Raw genomic sequence first — 17772 nt, 5'->3', positions numbered from 1 at the left:
CTATTGGTGTTTGCACATTGTGCTGTAAAGTGCAAAAATAAAATACAAATCATTGTAGAAGTAAAGCAGTATGCACACATTAGTGTTTATGGTAAATGGGGCAAAATAGTCAAGTAATGGGACATAGGAATGGCTGCAGGGAGAACTCTGGTGCCATATTTTGGTTGTCCCTTCTTCATTTTGCAGGAAAGTTCGTATCCCACAATTCCACTGGAGTGGGCAGGGTTACATAATGATGTATGCAAATTTTATGTTAAACAGCATACAGATTTGTACCTATTTTTCATGGGCCTTGTCCAGATTTTTGATGATCCAAGGTTGAGAGGTATGCTTTCACTTATATGGCACCAAGATAGAATTGCTATCTCAGAGTTTTTTTTTCAGGTAGGTAGTGCTAGGAAGTGCTGCTTTTTCTTTCATTAGAAACTCCACATGTGCCAGTACTTACCATATGCATGTCTGTAAGGACATGCAAATGGACCGTCAGGCTCATGATGGGGGTGGTATGTGTCTCACTTAATAAATAGGCTGAGATTACTCTTTGTGAGACAGGGGCACTGGAACCATTTATTGCTTTAGATAGCAAATGCAATGCATGCACAAAGTGGATGCTGTTTTAAAACAATTTAATCCATGATGGTAGGTGTATATTCTGCATGAAAGGGTAATTCAGAACTTGAATGAGATTCTGTAATGAACCACATGGATCCTGAGAGCTAAAGAACATGAAGGATAAACACAACTGAAGCTGAGACTATGAAAAGTACTAACAATAGGCATTTTCACACTTCTGAATAGGGTTCCAGTTATTGGTGGAGTGTATGAAACTTTCCTGGGATAAGAACCCACTGGGTCCATGCAACCCAACGCTTGTGTATTCTGATCTATAAATATCATGAACTTTCTCTTCCATTAAGTGCAGCAAGCATTGTCTTTTGGCTTCTCCCATTAGGGGTCACCACAGCAGATCTCTGGACTGCAAATTGATCGGCAGTCGAGTTTTTACGATGTTGAGTAGCCAGCTTAGCGCCCAACCTTCACAGAAGGCACCATGCAGCATCGTTGCTTTTAATCTAGTATTAACACAATTTGTCATTGTTGTTACATAGTTTGAACCCTTTGGATCCAGTTATGCCATTTAAGTACACTGTTTATAAATCTGTCTGGTTGCTACATTAACATTAATGAAGTTAAATTTATTTATTAAGTTATCTTGAATTATTTTCAATGCTTTATTCTATCAACATTTTAAAATTCATTTTGGGTATGTACCCTATGAGTAAATTGTTGATGCAGTGCCTTTTGTAAACTGTATTTTCTGAATCTGTGCTATTTGCACAGAGAGTCTGCACAGGAAAACTTGAAGTAGCAAAAGCCTTTCAAAACAATTTAATTAGCTGGAGGAGTTCTCTTCTCATAATCCTCTTTCTTGTAGATGACTAGTTAAACTTCATTAACTTATAGGTTATAACAGAAATCATAGCTGGAGATCTGAAGCAGACTCATATCTGGCTTCATATTAGACAGATTGTCTTTACTAGAAACTCTGTCTTGATAGTACAATTCATCTGTTATCAGGGAAATTATGTTCCCATCACCAGAAGTGATTACTTGTTCTATCCTAGGTTTGTTATCTATCCATCCATTCATCTATCCAGAACCCCCTTTTCTCATTTTTATAGCATTTATATCATGTTATCGAAAGATGAAAATAGCGAATGCTATTTCATCGAACCTAAAATATCTAAACCATATAATATTGAACATTCAGAACAGCAATTTTTTTCCTTGGGATATGAGCACAGACACACAGAATTTGAATGAATATGTGTAGATAAAGTAACATAGGCAGTTAATACGCATTTTACACATATTAATAAGAAGCAAGATGCCAGAATTTGCGAATGTAAGGAAGGGGGTTGAGCAGTGGTAATGCAGGAAATGGATATGTGCTTAATCATTAGACCTGAGTGCGCCTCCAGGCGTTTCTGCAGTTAACTCTTACTGCGCCTCTAGGCATCAAATACTGCTTGTTCATAGTTGCATTAATAATTCCAAAACCATGCTACATACAAGGTATTAGACTATTTTATCTTGAAGCTTACATGATGGCAAACACAATTGTATTGATATTTGACTTCTGTCAATGAGTATTTATTAGAAATGTAAGGTGATAACTTCATTTTTTTAAAAGCTCAAGCCACATCCACTGGGAGTTAAAGGTACACACTCAAAAGAACTGTACTGGAGGGAGTGGGATAACAATAGAAAACAACAACATAAAAGTATGATAAAACAAAACCAACAAATAAAACAAATAAAACCTAACAAATGTTTGCATAGTTATAAATATTCATTAGGTGGAACAGACAGATTTAAAAAGACATGACTTAAAGAATCTTTCAAAGGCAGCCAAAGTTGGAACCCCTAAAACTACTGTGATAGCAGATTCCAAATATATGGTATCTTGTTTAAAAAAACTTCTAATCCTTGAAGTTTCAAACTACACCCTCACAACACCTATAAGTAGCCCTACAGTACGTGAGAGGATGACACAAATTGGCTGATGTGGAATAATCATAGGCATTTATTAGGTATGTCATCCAAGAGACCATTGAAGAACCTAGCCCACTTTCCTCTAAGCACTTTGTAGTTAAGTGATTTGATCAGAGTCACATAGTAGGGAAACAGAAGCTGGAATACAGAAAGCAAGCTGTCAACAGCTCAGAGCATTAACCCTTTGCACTAACTTCCAGATTGAATGTCCTTGTCTTTAGGGTACAAGATATCCATATTATATGTAGCTACATATACCATTACCAGGACCATAAATCCATCCATCCATCCACAACTCCTTTTTACTGTTTTTGCACATGGGGGTCAGGGTATCACTTCTATAGTGACAATCATCTAGAGCCAAGGTTTACATCACTGGGTGGCTAACCCTGCCTCAGTAGTTCATCCACACTACATGCTTACACACACTCTCACACCTATAGCCAATTTACAGTGTCCAGTTCACCTACTGCATGTTTTTATAATGTGGGAGGAAACCAGATCACCCGGAGGAAACCCAAGTGAACACAGGGAGGACATGCAGACTCCGCATTACCAGGACCATAAATAAAATCATTAATATTAAGGGAGCCAGTGCAGACACTGGAGTGAGGGAGCGATATACTGGTAACATGAAGTGCCAGGAAGTAAATGTGATGTGGAGTTCTATACTAGCTGGAACCAGCCAAGATGTCTATATGGAAGTAACAAGTAGAGGATATTTAAGTAATCTATACAAGATTAAAGTGAAGCACAGCGACCACCAGGAGTTTTCAGGTGAAACTGGAGTCAGGATCCAGACTGAACATAATAACATAATTATTTGTGTAAAGTGGTGTAAATGTTTGCTGAGCATCCACACCAGAAGGCTGACAGAATCGCACCTCAGATTTCCTCACACTGGACAGTGATAAAATCAAATACAAATGTTCAAGCAAGTTGAAAAATGCCTAATTTGTGCAGGTAAAAAAGACCTCATTAAGAAGCCATCCAATTTATATCAAAGTCACTCAGGAGTGCTAATGCACATTTATCACCATAGTCTTCCAGTTTATTGTGAAAGGCAGATTGTTGGCTGCATCTTACATGCTAAGTATTTACAGCCACTGGGTGGATGCCTCACATTAAATATGGTGCTAACTAGCTGTAACAAGGACTATATCCCTGCTTATTTGTGATCTCTCCATCCAGTAAATGTGTTGCTGTATTTCACACACACACACACACACACACACACACACACACACACACACACACACACACACACACACACACACACACACACTTAATTTATCTGGTTGACAGTGAACTCTTCTGGGAACTCATTTAGCAAACCAGAGGGATCAATTTGTGCAATGTTTGAAGCTTTGAAGTCTGCCTTACTGGATGATAAGGGTCTGCAAGTGAAATGTTACTTTTGGCCTAGGACAAACAATACATAAAACATTGGTACTCTGCAAAGTGATTTAGAGATATTTATTTAAATACCACTGGCTAGTTTTTCCACACATCTTCCTCCAAATGAGGACTTAACCAAGGCCTTTGACTACATACAGGTGGCTGACAGGAAAACTGTCAGGTTTATGTCAAAATGGAGGAAATGGATTGTTGCATGTTTAAACCACAGAACACAGAGAGGGCTGTGCTGAGTGAGGTAGTCTCAGAAATTAAAACTAATTCATGGAGTACTGCCCTGCTCTGTCCTGTGTAAAGTACACTCCAGTGTTTTGTGTCAGACATTTTTGATGGAATAGAGAAGGGGACTAAGCCCTTTGTTGATGACACAAATATAGGTGCAGCAATGGACAGTAGGGGTGAATTGTCTTGCTAAGGATTCAGAAAGGCTGACCATTGATGCAGTCAGGTAACACTAAATGTTCATTGCATACAAATGGAAAATAACTTCATTAGGGCTACAGCAATCATTATATGAAATGCCATTCAGTGTGTGTGTAGAAGCTGATGGCAAGAAAGCAGAAAAGTATTTGGAAGTGTTGATAACACCTGAAGTGGACCACCAGAAGCAGAGTGAGAGGCAGTGACAGCATCCAACAGAATGCTGGGCTGTATCCTAAGCAGAATAGACTCAAGAAGAAAAGAAGAAATGCTTTTGCTCTACTGAGATATGGTAAAGCCACATCCTGTGTACAGTTCTGAAAGCCACACAAGGAAATGGTCATTGGATTACTAGAAAGAGTCCAAAGGCAAGCCACACCAGAAAGGTGTGTAAGACGAGTGAAAAGGGCTTAACCGGAGTTCAGAGGTGCTACAGATCTTCTCACTAGAAACCAGAGGAGACAGGAAAGACATGATATTGGTTAATAAGATCAGATAAGGGAGCTGTGACAGGGTCATCCTGAACATGAAAGATTGGGTGGATGCAGGCAACAAATGGTAGGGATGAACTTCTCCTTTGATCTCCAAAAATACTTCTTCACTGAAAAGGTTATGACCTATGAAATGGATTACTGAAATGGATGGTGGAGAGAGAATCCAAAGAGGCATTAAAGAAGGCAGTACGCAGGAGTAGAGGGGGTGAGGGATGGGTGACAGGGATGAACAAATGTTAAATGCACTTCAAGTGATGACAAGATAGGATTATTGCCACCTGCTGTCAACCAAAGGTAATGTAATTTTTAGCATAAGTATGGCCTTCTGTGTATGCTTTAATTATTATTTCTGTTTGTCGTAAAAAAGTGAATGCAGGTGAATATTTTTTAACCAGAGATGCTAGTTCAATTTATTTATTTATTTACTTTTTTGTAACATGTTTTTTGCACTATTTTCAAGCCCCATATCCCCGGCACTATTGATCCATTTGCTCCCATGTAAGGTGAAAGCCAATCCATTCATGCCCAGACCGACCTTGGCAAGATGTCTTATATACAAAATATTTGTTAACCTAGTTAGCTACATTAAGCCAGTAGTCTGTTTTCTGTAAAAACTTGAGGTGGTATTATTGGTAATTTCTGAAAAAATATGAGGAAATGCTCACATAAGCATGAAAAATGACTACCATTTTTAACAATGAAGTATCTGGGAGCTGACTCCAGATGTATTTAATGCAACAGTCAGTTACTGAGTTTAGAACTTCCCCATGATTACATAGTTTGATTGCATATAATTTGTAGGCATACTGTGCATAATTTTTTGTTCATAATACTTTGAGGATGGGGTTTCATAAATGTCCTCTAAGTGTCTCCTTCCTGTCTCCCTAACAAAACACAATTTCCACTTCTGTAAGCAGAAATGCTATCTTAGTTGTAAATATTTTGCTGCCTTCCAAACAGCAGTTAAGATGGAAAATTTGGGGAGTTGAACTTGCAGTCTGTTTTTGTTCAAATTGGAACAATCTGTCCCAGGAGGTGGGGTTTCAAAGCAACATTTAACAATGATACCTGGCAGGAGGAGTTGGAATTGAGTTCAATATTTTTTCACCCACGTTCTGGTGCTCTGTTTTGCTGGGTATATCCTGTTCTGAAATAGCTTTTAACTGCCTTCAGACTGCATGCTGTTGCTGCCATCAAAATTGGTACTTTAATGGACTTACATTAGACAAGTGTATTCCATTTTAACCTTGCACTATTTATTTTGCAGCTAAGGGTTACATAAGTACATTGTTGTGAGCAGGCAGATAGCTGCTTGTTTAGGACAAGAAGACACACCTCTAGTTAAAGGAAAATAAAACAAACTAAAACACTGGGATTCTGTACAAACTTCAAAAAGAGAAAAAAAATGTCTGCATGAATATTAATCACAGATGCAATAAATATTAGTTGAAAAGTAAAGTTTGTGAGTAAGGTAGGTACATCTCAGGGAACATAGCTGAGTGCCCATCGCCAGAAGTAAGATAGATGGTGAAGCCATCAAGTATGCATAAGGGTGACAAAGCAGTGTTAAGGATGGAAGGTTGAAGAACAGTTTGGGTTTGGTGAAATTAAGCAGTCCAGGTCTTCGTGACAGAGGGAAATGAATTCACATGCATTTCCTGCTACCCACTGGCACTGAGCTTCCTGGGCATTTATATCAGGTTATCGAAAGATGAAAATATGGAACACTATTTCATCGAACCTAAAATATCTAAACCACATAATATCGAACATTCAGAACAGTGAATCTTTTCCTTGGGAAAATATTCTCTATTCCGAAACACATACACACAACACAAGCACACCAAACAAACAGCAATCCACACACATACACCTAAAATCTTATACCTAACCCTACACTAAACTATACACACACCACTAAAATTACAATGAAGCTCAGCAGGCATTTTCCAAAGTAGGGAATAGATTGTTTTGAATAACCTGCTACTGAACTAAAACAAAAGGGCGCTAAGTTAGTTTAACGAAAACCCTTTTCCTCACCTGTCATCTTGGCTGGCAACCACATTACTGTGTTGCACAGATTAAGGATTGATTTATATCTTGCAGGTACTTTTATGTTTTAATTTCTAGAATTATATGTAAACTTGTATATAATTTTTATAGTTTATATATAAACTTATGCTATTTACTCCAAAATAACACATTAACCAGAAACATACATTTCATATTACCTCAAGTAATAACACAAAAATAAAAACCATAAGCCAAACTCAACTACTCAGAGCCACAGTAGATGACAACCTCAAATCTGATCACCGCATAATTCATTCCATCAAGAAAACTCACCAAAAACTTGACTCCCTCTATATAGTGAAACACTACCTGACAGATCAAGGAAGGGTTGCCTTAACAGCAACATACCTTCTTCCTTTTCTGTTATATGCTTCCCTATTCTTAGAAATATCAAGACTACATATAAATTTAAACTGGATCTACTTTGTAATCTTGAAATACTGAAATCCTGAATTTCAGGATTTCGAGACCACAAGCACGAAAAAACACAAACCCGAAGTTGCATTACCTCGAAGCTGACATGACTGAAAGCTTAGAATCTGGAAACAGCCAGCTGCAACTTTTGTTTATGTTTTTTACCCTCCACCATTGCATAACCCCAAAGAGTGACACAGTACCAATATCATTGTACCAGGTACAGAAAGTAGTGACCACAAGTACGATTGTAACAATATTATGCAGTTACCATTGCTATTACATCTGCAACACCCTAGTGATGGCCTTAAGGAAGTCGGAGGTGCTGTATGTCTCCTTGTTTGCCAGGATCGTCTCAAACTGTGTATGTCTTCTCAGCAATCGACATCTCTTGGGGGAGGGCAGACACCCACTTGCAAGGCGGTTCCTCAACTCCTCCACCCTATCCTGTTCCCTTGCCAACATTTTCATCAACACAGGCAAGTCCATTGCCTTGTCACCCAGTAAACATTTGAGCCAGCAGTGCCACGCCTCCACTGAATTTTGTGTTCTGGGGGAGGAATAATGTATTTTGGTCGTGGATGTTCCAAAAGGAGATAGAGAACAAGGGGGGAACCTACAGAACACGGTTGCCTGTGTTGCAAATTTCCTTTTCCTCCCCAAGATATACCAGTCTCCAAAGTATTTCACCAATTCCCTGCCCTCTTGGGGTAATGTCTCTTTCAATGTCTGGTATGCCTGTAACACCTCATCCTCTGACATAAAGGCTAATGCAATCAATGACTTCACAGCTATCTTGAACGGAATGTCCCTATTATACAAATGAGCCAACCTTAGCTGTTGCACTTTCCTCCACACATTTCTGCCAAAGTGGAAGAGGTAGCCTTTAGATTTTACACCGTTAATGTTTAGGCATATACTTTTGATAGCGGCTATTTCGAAGTCACATAACACATACTTTAAAGTTGCCCCGAAACCTTGCTCTGCTAGTAAATGGAACACACAGTCCCACATTGAGTTATAGGCTCTTAAGGACTTCTTGCTCTTAAGACAGTACAAGAAGGGGACTGATTTACTATATCCCCCATACCACACCAGTCCGTGGATGCTATATAGCTGTCTACAAATCAGCCCCTTGTAGAAGAATGTGCCGTCCATTAACCAAATGGTGGCAGGGCTTAAATCAAACAAATTATTTACAGTACTGAACACTACCACTGCATTCTCACCACTGGAATCCACTACCCTTTTCTCCACAAAGGTGCCTGATTTAATCAGGTAGTCTTGAACATTCAGGGTGTGCAAGGTTAAGTGTGGGTTGGATGATGTTGCTGCTTACATATCCTTCCCACCTGTTGCAGTAATGCATGTCTAGTGGGAAAGTCAGGTACTAGGTCCATAGAAGTAGAAGCTAACATGTCCTCCACCAACAGACAAGGTGCATCTCTGGACACTGCAGCCCTGTGTTTCAGTTCACTGCACATATGGTATTTTTCCTCCAACAGTGGGTCACCTGTATGATTTTGGGCTACTGTTTTGCTAAGCTGCTCACCGGTAGGTACACTTATTGTAATTAGCCTACGTTTACATTTGAAGGCCGACTTTCACTTGCAGCACCAATATTTCCTTCCACTGCCTGTAGACTCCAAATGAAACACATAACCCTCGATTATTATTTATTTTTATTTATTTTATTTTATTTTATTTTACATTTGTTAACTGGGAGAGTCCAACTGGATACAGGTCCATTTTCAGTGGAGGCCCAGGGAGAAAAGCTCCAATTACATTCATTTTTAACATTAAAAGCCATTATTTTTGACATTCATTACAGGCAGACTAGCATTGTGAAACTAAGTGACACATATTGTATACACTCTGAGTAATTATGAGAGCAACAGGTAAGACAGTGTAAACACATTCATAATTATGAGGAGCAATACATGGAATTCATTACAGCAGCTACTAGACAAATGGATGAGCAGCTAGTAATGCTCTATTAACATGCCGGAAAACATTTCCTATCCTGTAGTAATATTAGGACTATGGGTAGGCTCAGAAGGTAGCATATTTTAGTGTGGTGCAGAGAGATTAGCTATATACTAGAGTGTTATCTAAGGGTGAGACAGGAGCAAAGCCTGTTGTTCATGAAGTGAGTTTTAAGGAGTTTCTTAAATTGAGTGATGGAATTGTTGGATGTTAAGTGGGCAGGAAGGGAGTTCCAGAGTTTAGAGATCGAGTGGCTGTAGACAGATTTTCCTGCCTCATTGTTAAATTTGGTGACCTGTAGGTGATTTTGGGTGCTAGATCTTAAGGTTCTAGTAGTGGTGTGAGGGTGAATTAGATGTTGTAGAGCTGTGATTTTGTCTGAGTGGTGCACTAGTGAGAGCTGATTGCTTTGAAGTATTAGTGGGAGCTCTAACCAGTTAAGCTTGATGAGACACTCACAGTGATGAGTTCTATAGGATGAGCCTGTAGCAAATCTTGCTACCTTATTGTAGCATGATTCAAGTTTGTTTAGATCAGTTTTGTGAAGGTTAGTGTGCACAGGGGAGGCATAGAGTAATGTAGATAGTAGGTGTGTCCTTGCTATTGTTATTTTTGAATGGTTTGAGAGATAGTGTTTGTTTCGATAGAGCAGTCTGAGTTGTTTGTGAACTTTCTTTATAGTTTGGGCGATGTGTAGATCAAATCTAAGGTGGTTGTCTATTTCCACACCTAGCAGCTTGGTGTGATTGGTAGGGGTAATAGTGGTATTGTTGTAGAGGTGATAGTAAAGCTGTCAGTGCAAGGAAGGGATCTGTGGGAGCTAAAGAGGAGTTCATAAGTTTATAGGTTCATAGGTTGGTACTAGGCTATCGGCCCTAGGGCCCATACAAGCCTAGCCATAACAATTCCCTGGCTATTTCTTCCCACAATATTTACTTCCCTAGACCCCTGTCTAGCAGGGCAACGGATGTGATCCCCGGGGTAGATTTCTTATCTCGCATACAGTCGTCAAGGTTCCTTTTGAAGAGGGCCAAGGAGGGGAGTCTCTGGGTCAGGAACCTGTCACTCCAGCATGTCTTGTTCATTGTGATGACAAGGTTTAGGTCCCTGGAGTGGGTGGCTCTGATAGATTGGGATTTCTTTATGTGTAGCATGTCCAGCAGCTCTGGGTTTGACATGGCCTTGTATGTTAAGCAGAGATCACCTCTGAGTAGATGATATGAGGCAGAGTATAGCTGGAGTTGTTTTAGTTGGTCAGCATACGGCATCTGCTTTAGGCCTGTGATTCTTTTAGTGATGTGTTTCTGCGGCCTTTCCCGTTGTTTCAGATGTCTTGTGAGGTACATACCAAATGGGGCATTGTAGTCTATGATGTGTCTAATGAGGGATGAGTATAATGGGACAATGACCTCCTTTTTTCTGGATGAAAAGCCCTTAGTGATGAGGTGTGCCACATAGAAGGATTTCCTGACTGTTGTGGCGATGTGGCTATTGAAGATGAGACCACTGTCCACCTGTGTTCCTAAGTCTCTTATCACACTTTCAGTGTTTAGTGTACTGCCACCTATGTGGTAATTCATGGGTACATGTTTTTTCCCAAAGGGAATAACTATACACTTCTTGGCACTGAGCTTGAGCCCATGGCTCCGGCACCAAGCATCTGTTTCTGTAAGGCCCTTTTGTAGAATATCCACATCATTTGGGGATTCAGTAATGACTTCCAGTTTGCAGTCATCCGCGAACTTTGTTAGCCAGAGTCCCTCAGTGTTGGTCTGTACTTCAGAGAAGTAGATGCTAAACAAGAGCGGTCCCAGGACTGAACCCTGAGGTACTCCACTTGTTACTTGTCTGGAGCTGGATTTGGAGTCGGCTACTTTTACAGTGTTGGTTCTTTCAGTAAGCCAGTTGGCAACCCATCAAGTGACACAGGGATTTATGCCCAGCTTAGTAAGTTTATCTATGATTCTAGAGTGGGGATGGTGTCGGAGGCCTTGGCGAGTTCCAGATAGGCTGTGTGGACTGCCTTACCCTCATCCACGGCTCTGGAGACTGATTCAAAGAAGTCAGTCAGGTTCAGGAGACACGATCGGCCCTTCATGAGCCCAAACTGGGTGGTTCCAGTGTTTGAAGATTGCCATTGTGTTTGTCAATGTAATTTAGTTTTGGATGGATTAAGAATGAGTTGTTGGTTGGTGAACCAGGTTTCGGCTAGAGAGAAGGATTCTTGTGTTTAGGAGAGGAGGTGATCTAGTATGGGGGCTGCACATATAATAGTGGTGTCATCTGCATATTGCACTATAGAAGCTTTGGGTATGGTGGATGGTAGTTGGTTTCTGAACAGTGTGAATAGTAAATGACCTAAGATGGAGCCTTGAGGGACCCCTAGTGAAACAGGCAGCAAGGAGGATATTTGGTTTTGCCACTTTACTCCTTGCTGCCTACCAGATAGATAGCTCTTAAACCAAGAGATAGAAGATGAACTGAGGTTTAAGGTGGAGAGTGAGTGAAGGAGTTTCATATGGTTGACCATATCAAAAGCTTTGGATACATCTAAAAATGTAGCAGATATGATTAGTCCATTATTTCTGTGGTTATTTATGGTGTTAGTGAATGAGGTAAGTGCAGTGGTAGTACTATGGAAGGGTCTGAAGCCACGTTGCTGTATAGATACTAGTTTGTTTTCTAGCCGATATTGCATCAATTGTGTGTGGATTACCCTCTCAAGTATTTTTGATATGGGGGATAGTATAGCTAAGGCCGATAGTTATTGAGTTTGAAAGAGTTACCCCCTTTGTGCTTTGATATTATATGGGATATTTTCCATAAGTGGGGTACCGTACATTCTGAGATGGATCTGTTAATTAGGATAGTGACAGGGTAGGCTATAGCTTCTGCGGCTAGTTGTAGATATTCAATCGGGAGGTTGTTGGTGGCTTGCATGGTCGGTTTGAGTTTCTGAAGAAGTTTTTGAATGGTCTTGATTGATACTGAATGAAAGTTAAAGTGGGTGCTATTGTCTTTTGTTTCAGGAGGAGGAGATGTTTTTGTTGGAGGGGGGCTTATTAGGGCAAGTATGGTTATTTGCAAGGGCTTGGATAGTTTCTGTAAAGAACGTGTTGAATGGTTATTTTCTGTTTTTGGTGAGGGGGTGAAAGCTTTTCCTGGTGGTAAGAGAGAGTTGATTTCAGCCCAGAATTTTTATGTGGGTTATTAGCATGTTTATTTTGAATATTTTGGTAGTAGGAGATTTTGTCTGTTTTAATGAGTTTTTTGGCCTTGTTTCATAGTTCAAGGTAGTTTTGTCTGTCTGTTTGGGTTTTACTCTTATGAAATTGTGTCCAGGCTTTGTTCCTAGTTTTGAGAAATGCTTTTGCATTTTTAGTTGGCCAGGGGGCATACTTAGTTTTAATTCTGGTGGTTCTGGAGGGGGGGCATGTTGGTTAAGTATATTTATGAAGGTTGTATTAAAGTATTGGACTGCTTTATCGAGTGATAATTTTTTTCAATGGGTCCAGTTACAGCTATTCAGGTCCCTCTTAAAGTTGTTAAGGTTAAATTGTTTTTTATTTTTAATTTCCCACACTGTTACCTGTGTTATTAGGGGTGTTTTAAATCTTAGTAGAAATGTTGGATGGTGATCGTTGAGGGTGTCAGGTAGACATCCAGAAAGAGATATGAGGGAAGGGTAGAATACAAGTATCCAGTCCAGTATGGCTTGATGTTTGCTTCTTTTGTCAATTCTAGTGGGGGATGTAATAATTTGGGTTAATCTGTGTATGTTATTAGCAATTTAATTCCTTTTTGGGAGACCGTGATTTCATACATAGTTCCAATTCTTCCTGGTGGGGGGAGACATCACAGACGCCATTGTTGTGAGCACTTTGTATGTCTTCTTAAAGGCATAGTGGATATTTATCCTCTCCTGTCAGAATTTTAAGAGCCATGATTGTATATTTTCGGGTCTGTGTCTTTTCGTGCTTGTGTTCTTGAAATACTGAAATTCGGGATTTCAGTATTTCAAGATTACAAAGTGGACTTATCTAAACTAGCCTCCTACTACTACAAAATAACTAAATTTGCAACCAGCGAACCTTATAAAACACACCACTGCCTTGCATTAAAACAATTAAACTGGCTTGAACTCCCAAACCAGTTGACATACTCATAACTAATCATTGCCCACAGCCTGTTGTACTCTCCAGACAAATGCCCAGCATTACAAAATACTCTACTGTACTATTCACCCACTAAACACCTTCGCCCTAGCAATAAACTTTTATTATGTCTCAGTAAGACATTCAACACTGTTGGAGACTCTCTCTACTCTCATTATGTGTCAAAACTCTGGAATGAAATCAACACATGGTTAAAACAGATAGAAAACTTAAATAGTTTCAAAACTTTGCTTAAACAACACCTATGCAAAGCATGGCTCTGTTTTTCCTGCTCACCTGGCTAGCTTTACTCAGATTACTTTGCTCCAATTTTTACAGCCACTTTGCTTCCCAATCTTTTTGTACCTTATCACTCCTCCTCATACCTATTTCCTAAACTCTTACGTTTCCTATTTCCCTCACACCCCAGCACTAACTACAATTCTTCCTCTGTCCACTTATCTTCCTATTCATTTCCATAACTTCTCCTTTCATATCTCTTATCAGTTTTAAGCTGCATTCTATCTCATGGCTGTAAATTATTACTAAACTCAAAACACCCCAGTTTGATCTTTTCCTCTAGTCATCATGCTACAAATACATTAATTGTTACTGTATGCCATTTCTCTATTCAATAATTAGCCAATTTAAATTTCTCTCTTGTTTTTCATGTTGAAATGCTACGTTCATGTAAGAAATATTTAAAGATATTTAAATATGTAAATAAGCTCATGTTTTGATGTTTTTACCCTACAATTATAAATGTACATCATGTGTAACTTAAATGTGGAGCTTTTCTCACCAGGCATCCACTGAAAATGGGTTTTACCTACTCAACAAAGACAAATAAATATACATGAATGCACATATTCCTTTAGCTAGTTAAAAAGCTAAGATACATATATATATATATATATATATATATATATATATATATATATATATATTTACTTATTGCATGCAGATGAACCTGAACAAAAAGTTATATTAAAAATAAATCCATTATTATGCATTTAAGTATTTGAGGTATTTTCCCCCAAATCTCTGATCAGAGATTTAAAAATTCTAGCCCTAAGGTCTCAAGCAACCTCAAGCCATCATAAGTATAGGTGAGATAAGATGCTACACTACATTTCTAGCTGCACAGACTATCTTTCTTTTTGTTTTGGAGATTGTGGCTGCCATCTGAGTATGTTAGTCCTTGTATAGCCACTGTGGTTATTTCAGATTGAGGCCCTGCCCTAAATCATTGTATGATGTCAGTTTAAGGAGATAGTCAAAGTTAAATCTGATATTGCAGATTTAATGTTTTCAAATCTGCATTATTTTCTATAACTTATGGTTTAAAAATAATAATCTTTCACACATTTTCAGTTTTGTTTTACATTCATTTTCTAGATCAGTCTTCATACCCCTACAAAACATTTTCAGAATTCCCATGATATCCTTAATCTCTCAGAATCTCTTATATGAGAAGATAACTTTTCAAAATAAATAAAAATAAAAAATATATCATAAAATGCCCAATGTTTATATTTATTATTTGATCTCAGCTATCAGACTGCTGTTCTATATGTCCTCTTATTCCAATAAACAATGAACCCCTGTATGTTTTTGAATTTGAGACAGATATTTGTCTTGTGATATTTCTCCAACCTCCCTGAATTTTTAAACTTAGGGTAATATTAAAATGTCAGCATTCAAAATGCCAAGTGCCTTCAAGCCAAAAAAAGTCCTAAAACTCCAGGAGAAGAATGAATCTTGAACATTGTTCTTCTCCTTTAAAGCCCCCCTGCACCCTGAACCCTCACATTTATATATACCAATTCCAAGATCGCCATACCTTGGAGAAAAAGGAATATTCCATGAAATGGTCATTTTGGATATGTAAAGCCTTTTTTGGCCATCCAGTCTCTGTGTTTCTGGACGTGCTATAGCTGGTCCCAACATTTCAAATGTTTACTGTAATGGCCTTTCATCCTGTGTTGTAGGAGCTGGTCTCAGCACTTCGCAGCTTAGTCTCAGTACTTGATTCAGTTGCTGTGCATCTATCAAAAGCCATTGTATCTTGAGTTAATATATTACTAAATAGCTGCATGGGCATTGTCAAGTCTAAACATTTTCTATTGCTTTGTATTATATAGGTTTCTAAAAATGATGTATCAACTAAGTTTTTGTGGTTACAATCTTTATGTTAACAGAAACATGATGCTACTTTGCTAAGCATTACTTTCGTAGTTTTTCATAAATGTCCACTAACTCATCCTTACTTCTATCAATGTTTTCTTGTTTTAAAACTTCTGGTAAACATTCAAAGTACCCCATTTATTTTCCAGGGCTTATACATTTTGTATCACCCAGGTTATCTGATTATCATTTTATTTATGTCTCCCCTTTCGGCTGTAAATAATTCAGTCTTGGACCAAAATTTATTTGAAAATGACCTTTTTAAGAAATTCCATCGCTAAGCTTAGTTCTACAGAGTTAATGATTCATTATCACTCCTGCTAGGCTAACTTCTTTTTTTTTCCTGTGAAGAACGTTTTTTTTTATAAAGTATGCACTTCATCTGAAGCAGACATTTTGCATTTTTTTTCTAGAACAGCAAATATATTTACTCCCGTCCTGAAATCTGTTAATGCTTATTTCAAGCTAAACTTCATCACGCATTACCTTGAATGGCATCTTCTATTTTTTCACTAGTTAGATTTTATATTGTTAAAATGCAGGTTGCCACTGAAGATATTTGTGTTCGCCATTTTAAATGCATCAAGTAAGTTAGGCCTTCTCCCCATTCCTGGTGTCAGTGCAGTCTATTTGCCACAATTTGAGGCTATCTCTTCAACATTCACCATATAGAGAGAGCAACAGACCAGTACCTAAGTACATGTTGTAGCCTCTGACCATTCTTTATTTTATTTATTTTACATTTGTTGACCGGGATAGTCTGACTGGGACAAAGCCCTTTTTCAACGGAGGCCCGAGGGGAAAAGCTCCACAGTCCAACAATAAATTATACATACCGAACATTTTAACATCCTATAACTTAATGATAAATGAGGCAAGAAAAACATAAAAGTGGAACAGACAAAGAATAGTAGATAATGAAATTCAAAACGTTAATCAGTTACTAACTGAAATCAGTCGAAGCTATAACATTATTATTAATAGGTTGATATAGTGCAGCAGAAATCCAATGTAAAGAAGAGAAGTAGAGAGAGCAAAGTGACTCTTAGGGTGAAGAAGCAGGACGGGTGGAGAAGCAAAGCATAGCAAAGAGTAAAGGGAGAAATAGGGGTGAGGAAGTCGAGAAGGAAAAGAAAAGAAGTGAGAGAGTAAGGACTAATTTCAGGTAGGGTGGTTACATTGACATATCCAGTTTTGGTTTAGATATTCTTTAAGAGATCTCTTACATTTGTGGACTTGTGGTCTGCTTCTGAGGGTCATAGGAAGCTTGTTCCATTGAATGTCAGGTGAGTAGTTATATAGGTTCTGTCCATCAGATTTTTGTCTCAAACAAATGTGTGTAGAGAGCAATCAGCTTTAGGCAAAGATACTGTCATGATTCATTAAACATACAAAAAACAAAATCTTTCTATAAAAGGTTTATTTTTCATATTACAAAATGTTCCAATGTGAAGAAGTTATTTATTGAAAATTAAACTAACAGCTTGATACAGTATACAAATGTAATTTGAGGGAATACCAAACATGAAAAGAAAGGATAAAGAATACAGTAATCATGAATTACATTTTCTATCTTTGCTAAGTTCAAAGTACATGACATTGTTTTATTGCATGCTCTAACTTAACATTGTCTAGAACAAACTGAGAAAAATAAATTGAATCGAAGTCTGACAAAGTCAGATCAATCTGCCTTCTTTGTTTGTATTTGTTTTCTGGGGTAGTGCACAGTTCATGATTGACCTTTTACATTCACAGCCTGGGTGAATCAGTATTCATTTGGTAAATGTGAAAATAAGATAGTACAAATATCACAGCCAAAAAGGTTTAAATGAATTTACAGTACACTATATTCAAAGGGAAAAATGGATTCAAAGGGAAAAATGCACTTTGCAAATGTTACAGATTATTTGAAAACAAATTGTATTGTCTTGATATGTAAAAAACAGTCATTTCAGAATTATTAAATCTGTTTTTTGATATATATATTAAACAAATTATTCAGTAAAATATATGTACTTTAGTAGTTCAGTATAAAAACAGTGCTTTTTTTCTTTTTGTGCAAGTAATAAATA

This window comes from Protopterus annectens, chromosome 12.part0, assembly GCF_019279795.1.
Source record: "Protopterus annectens isolate FY-2018-M chromosome 12.part0, PAN1.0, whole genome shotgun sequence".
Classification (NCBI taxonomy): Eukaryota; Metazoa; Chordata; order Ceratodontiformes; family Protopteridae; genus Protopterus; species Protopterus annectens.
This window is presented reverse-complemented; position numbering follows the sequence as displayed.